The sequence below is a fragment of the Protopterus annectens genome, chromosome 14.part0 (assembly GCF_019279795.1).
Source record: "Protopterus annectens isolate FY-2018-M chromosome 14.part0, PAN1.0, whole genome shotgun sequence".
NCBI classification, from domain to species: domain Eukaryota; kingdom Metazoa; phylum Chordata; order Ceratodontiformes; family Protopteridae; genus Protopterus; species Protopterus annectens.
Window position 1 is genome coordinate 569,460,490 of NC_056748.1, and position 6,000 is coordinate 569,466,489.

Below are 6,000 nucleotides of genomic sequence, written 5' to 3' on the forward strand. Positions count from 1 at the left end.
TTAAGTAAAGGAGTATGGGTAGTGAAGACCCCCACATAAGGGATGCAGAGAGCTTGTTCCCAGCAAAAATGCTTATTTTATATATATATATATATATATATATATATATATATATATATATATATATATATATATATATATATATATATCTACTTGACATGATCAAAATGCCAGTAGACAGACTTTCAAAATGCCAAGACCACAAAAGTGAAAACTCACAATGTTGACAAGTTAAATATCAGACATTCACAAAACTGAAAGAAAAACATTATGACCTACCTCCCAGTTAATACAAATATGAAAAAGAACTCATACCATAGAAACAGTACACTATCATTTTAAAACAGCAAACTATGTACCCAACCCTTCCTACCAACCAACACCCGTGTACTCAAAGAAAATATCAATGAATATTCATGACAATATCTACAGTACCAACATGAATATTCATTACAGATTCCTAAATTCCATAAATACAATTATTTAGTTTCCAATTTCATATTTTTGCAGGCAGGCTGTATCCTTCAGTTCCCACACCTAATTTAAAGACTCCCCAAACTAATCTGAAATACACAGCAAATGCCCTCACAGTTGTTCTCTTTCGGCTTTTCCCGGTTAGGGGTCGCCACAGCGGAACTCCAGTCCGCTAATGATTGGTAGTTGATTTTTACGTGCCGAGTTACCAGCCCTGATGCACAACCTTCAACGAAGGTCCGCCCATTCACACATGTCTCCACGCAGAAGACGCTCTAGCTGAGAATCGAACCGGACAGCGTCTTACTGTGAGGTGACAATTATGGTGCCCAAATCATGGGGCATGCTTGCAAAACTAATTAAATCCACAGTCTCATTCAAAGCATTCAGAAGTGAAAAAATCATTAAATCCACAGTCTTATTCAAAAAGTTCTGAAGTTTAACTCAAAACTTCCTATTCAAACAGGCGCAATGCAAATGTCACCCTAAAGGAACAGTGACATAAAACTGAAAGTAATTATCCTGTATCTATTGAACCCAATTGTAATTCTCTCACAATGTACTCCTCTAACAGACTTCATACACCTCCTTCACCTAAATAGAACCAGTGGTAAACACCAGTTTTAGAGATACCACCTATACTACTACATCAACACCCCCAAATGGCATGACAGATAACTAACCAAATATTTATCCCATTTATGGAATAGGCTTGCCTTACCAAACAAGTATTTCCATAGCAACCTTTAAAATTGGTCTGGATAGCTGTTCCCAAATTTTCACTGGGGATATGTGAAGAAAATCTACTTAGTGGGGGACCTTGTTAACTTAAGCCTCTCACAGTATTGGGTGATGTGGCTGGGATTCTTATGGAACTCCTTTGGCCAAAGGCTTAGTAAAAACCTATAAGGCCATCTAGCCTATCCTGTCTCTGCACCTTTCTATCTCTTCTTATCAATGCTCTCTTCACATCTTTTCCCTCTGCAACCCAACTCTCTTGACTCATCATCTACTACTCAACCCGTTTCTCTTCCTCAAAGCTCTTTAATTCAACACTAATGGAACCTGTCTTGGCAGTCTTCTTCCAGTATCACACTACCCACTTTTTACTTGTATATCATAGATATATAATTATTAATTTATTTTTATTGCACCCACATTGGGTGCACACTAATTGCAATATAACATTAATGTAACAAGTCTAGATTAAAGCCTGTACCTATGGTTAACATCTGTAGACAAAGAATTGCTAAGTTCCAGTCAACCCATCCTTTAAGACTCACAGCCACAGCTTATAGTAAGAGTCTGTGAACAGCCACCACCACTCAAGAAGTTCACTAGGCAAGAAGGAAAGGGGGAATGAAAGTTGATTGCCAGGTCTTTCTTCCACATAACACACACACACACACACACACACACACACACACACACACACACACACACACAAGCTGGCCTACCAAATGTTTTTGTAATGTTGCAAGAAACTGGATCTCAGAGAATAGCCACATGAACACAGAGAGATACCCCCACCAAGAACCTAACTAAAGAACCTCTTGCAGTGAGCAGTAATGCTACCCACTGCAGCACTGTGCAACTTATAGCTATACTACTGAAATGCTTGTGTTTGCTTGTTTTCTTCATTTTTGAATGCTTTTCTTTTTTGTAAACCCCAGGCTAATCCAGAAAACTGTGCCAATGGTTCAGTGTTTCATCTTCTTCAACAAATAAATAAATAGGTTGGTACTAGACTACCGGCCGGCCCTAGGGCCTATACAAACCTAGCCATAACAATTCCCTGGATATTTCTTCACACAGTATTTACTTCCCTGGACCCCTGTCTAGCACAGCAACTGACATGATCCCCGCGGTGAATTTCCTATCTCCCACCCAATCGTCAAGGTTCCTTTTGAAGAGGGCCAAGTAGGTGCTCTGCTTGACATGTAAGGGCAGTCTATTCCAGAGTATGGGGAGTCTCTGGGTCAGGAACCCATCCCTCCAGCATGTTTTGTTTATTGTGACTAGGTTTAGATCCCTGAAGCATGTGGCTCTGAGGGATTAGGATTTCTTTAAGTGGAGCATGTCCAACAGCTCAGGGTATGACATGGCCTTGTAGGTTAAGCAGAGATCGCCTCTGAGTAGACGATATGCCACAGAGTATAGCTGGAGTTTGTTTAGACGGTCAGCATAGGACATCTGCTTTAGGCCTGTGATTCTTTTAGTGAGGTATTTCTGCTGTCTTTCCAGCTGTTGCAGATGCCTTGTAAGGTACATACCAAATGGGGCATTGTACTCTATAATGGGTCTAATGAGGGATGAGTACAGTGGGACAATGACCTTTTTTCTGAATGAAAAGCCCTTAGTGATGAGGTGTGCCACATAGAAGGATTTCCTGACTGTTGTGGTGATGTGGTTATCGAAGGTGAGACCACTGCCCACCTGTGTCCCTAAGTCTCTCATCACACCTTCGGTGTTTAGTGTACTGTCACCTATGTGGTAATTCATGGGTACATGGGTTTTCCCCAAAGGAGATAACTATACATTTCTGGTCTTTAAGCTTGAGTCCATGGCTCTGGCACCAAGCATCTGTTTCTGTAAGGCCATTTTGTAGAATATCCACATCATTTGGGGATTCAATAATGGCTCCCAGTTTGCAGTCATCTGCGAACTTTGTTAGCCAGAGTCCCTTAGTGTTGGCCTGTACTTCAGAGAAGTAGATGCCAAATAAGACCAGTCCCAGGACTGAACCCTGAGGCACTCCACTTGTCTGGAGCTGAATTTGGCGTTGGCTACTTTTGCAGTCTGGGTTCTGTCAGTTAGCAACCCATTGAGTGATGTAGGGATTTATGCCCAGCTTAGTAAGTTTATCTATGATTCCAGAATGGGGGACGGTGTCAAAGGCCTTGGCAAGGTCCAGATAGGCTGTGTGGACCAGCTTACACTCATCCACAGATCTGGAGACTGATTTGAAGAAGTCATTCAGGTTCAAGAGACAAGATTGGCTCTTCACAAACCCAAACTGGGTGGGGTTCAGTGTTTGAAGGTTGCCAATATCTTTGTTTATAAGTTTCATGATAATGTGTTCCATACCCTTGCAGATCAGGCTCGTCAGATTGATGGGACCAGCTTACCCTCACCCACAGATCTGGAGACTGATTTGAAGATGTCAGTCAGGTTCAAGAGACAAGATCGGCCCTTCAAAAACCAAACTGGGTGGGGTCCTGTGTTTGAAGGTTGCCAATGTCTTTGTTTATAAGTTCCATGATAATGCATTCCATGCCCTTGCAGATCAGGCTCATCAGACTGATGGGACGGTAGTTACTGGGGATCGAAGGTGGATCCCCCCTTGTAGAGTGGGATAACTGTAGCTGTGTGCCACTCAGTGGGCACAAAGCCTGAGGTGAGGCTATGATTAAACATGACACTTAGGTGAGGTGCCAATTCATTTTTTAGTTCATGTAGTACACAGCCCAGGATGTCATCTGGTCCCATGGATGCTGTATTCTTAGTTTTGGAGAGGGCGTTTTCTACCTGTGTGGCTGTGAATACCAGAATTTTGCAATCTTTTGGTATTGAGATGGGCCCTTTGGGGGTGAGATTGGGGTGAAGTTGGCACTGAATCGATCTGCCAGGATATTGGCAATATCCATGGGATCAGTATATTTAATGCCATTCTGTTGTAGATCTGAGCATTGCCATTTAGATTCTTGACATAACTATAGAATGCCTTGTGGTTGTCTTTGGAATCTTTGGCAATTTTATTTTCATAACTAGCTTTGGAGGATTCTATGAGGGATCTCAGCTTCTTACTGAGGCTGGTAAGGGAGTTTTTTTGCATCCTGGGATTTTCCTCTTTTCTGCAACAGTTTCTTCCTTCTGTTGTATAGTTTGTTTATGGCAGGGGACCACCAAATTGGCTTCCTTTTTTTGGAGGAGAGCGTCTTGTTTCTATTTGGGATGGCACGATTCATGCATGAGGGGATGTGCTCGTACAGTGCCTTAGTGTAGGATTCAGCAGTCAAACTTTCAGCTCCCGTCTGCATGGGTATCATGAAGTTTTTCACTTCTGACTTGAGTAGCATGAAGTTGTCTTTGGAGACGTGTTTTACGAATGTTTCCTTACTGGGGGGGGTAGGCTGTGGATGTCAAGGGTGATTTGCTTATGGTCAGACCTGACCAATGAGGGGGTGACCACTGGTGTGGAGCATCTATCTCCCATGTTGGTAATGACCAGGTCTAGGATATTGGAGACCCAGGTGGAACTATGGATTAGTTGAGCCAGGGCATTGGAATTTATGAGTTCCAAGAACCATTGGGAAAAGGTGTTGGTACCCAAGTAGTTTTCTCAGTTAATGGCAGGATAGTTGAAATCACCCAGTATTATGGTGTTTGGTTGTATCTTAATATTTTCCAGTATGTTTAGAAAGGTGTAGTGAGAATCTTGGGGCATGGTGGGGGGCCTGTAGCGAGCTACAATTTGGATTGCAGTCTTACCTAGTGTTAGTTGCACTGGGAGAATTTCAGATGCATTGTGTTGGGCAACTAGCCTGGAGGTGTGAATATCCTTGGTGAATGTGGGCACTCCTCCGCCTTTAGTGGTTTGGTCTTGGTTTGGTGGCTGAAAAGTGTGGTAAGAGTTGTAGCCTGGTATTGCAGGGGTGGCTCTCTGGAGCCTTGAACCAGGCATCAGTTACTTCACGGATATTGATATTCTCCATTTTTAGGAGCGACACAAGAGAGTGCATTTTGAGGTTTACACTTCTAGCATTGAGTAGCATTACCTTCAGATTTTGCATGCTTGTATCTGTTATGGTGGTGGTTTTGTCCTTTGAACCTTACCTTAAAAAAGGCATTATAGGGTTGGCAAGAGCTTTAGCCAGTAACCTGAATCCCAGGGGTGACAGATGCAGACCATCTCTGGCAAAGCATTGTGGTTTGTTGATCATGTCGTCCCAGGCAGACAGATACTGGATCCCCTTTGAAGGACACCAGAAGCTTAGCCAATACAAATAAAAAAGAAATCTTTACACAGAAGATGTCTTGGCAACAACTGACTAGTTTGTCAGCAAGAATAATTCCAAGATCATGTACCTGTTATGCTTCCCTTAAATAAGGGGGTGGGGGAGTATAACTGCCTCTCTTTACCTCGGGCTAGTAATCAAGAAGCCTCAACCCTCACCACTGACACCAGTGAGAGTCTGTCACTAAAAATAAGAAAGGATTTACACAATATTTCAAATGCAGCTCTCTACAGCAAGCACAGTTTCCCTAGGAGCACACAGGAGAACCTGCTCCAGACCTGGGACTGGATTCTCTGTCTCTCCAGATCCCAAAAAAGACTCATATTGGAGCACTGTGTCCCAGTTCCAAGTAGCTGACACATCAACACCTGGGTTATACACTCACTCGCACAAACTCTCTCACTCTCACACATGCACTCTCACTCACATACACACACACACACACACTCACACACACACACACACACACACACACTCACTCACTCACACACTCCACCCCCCACCCCCA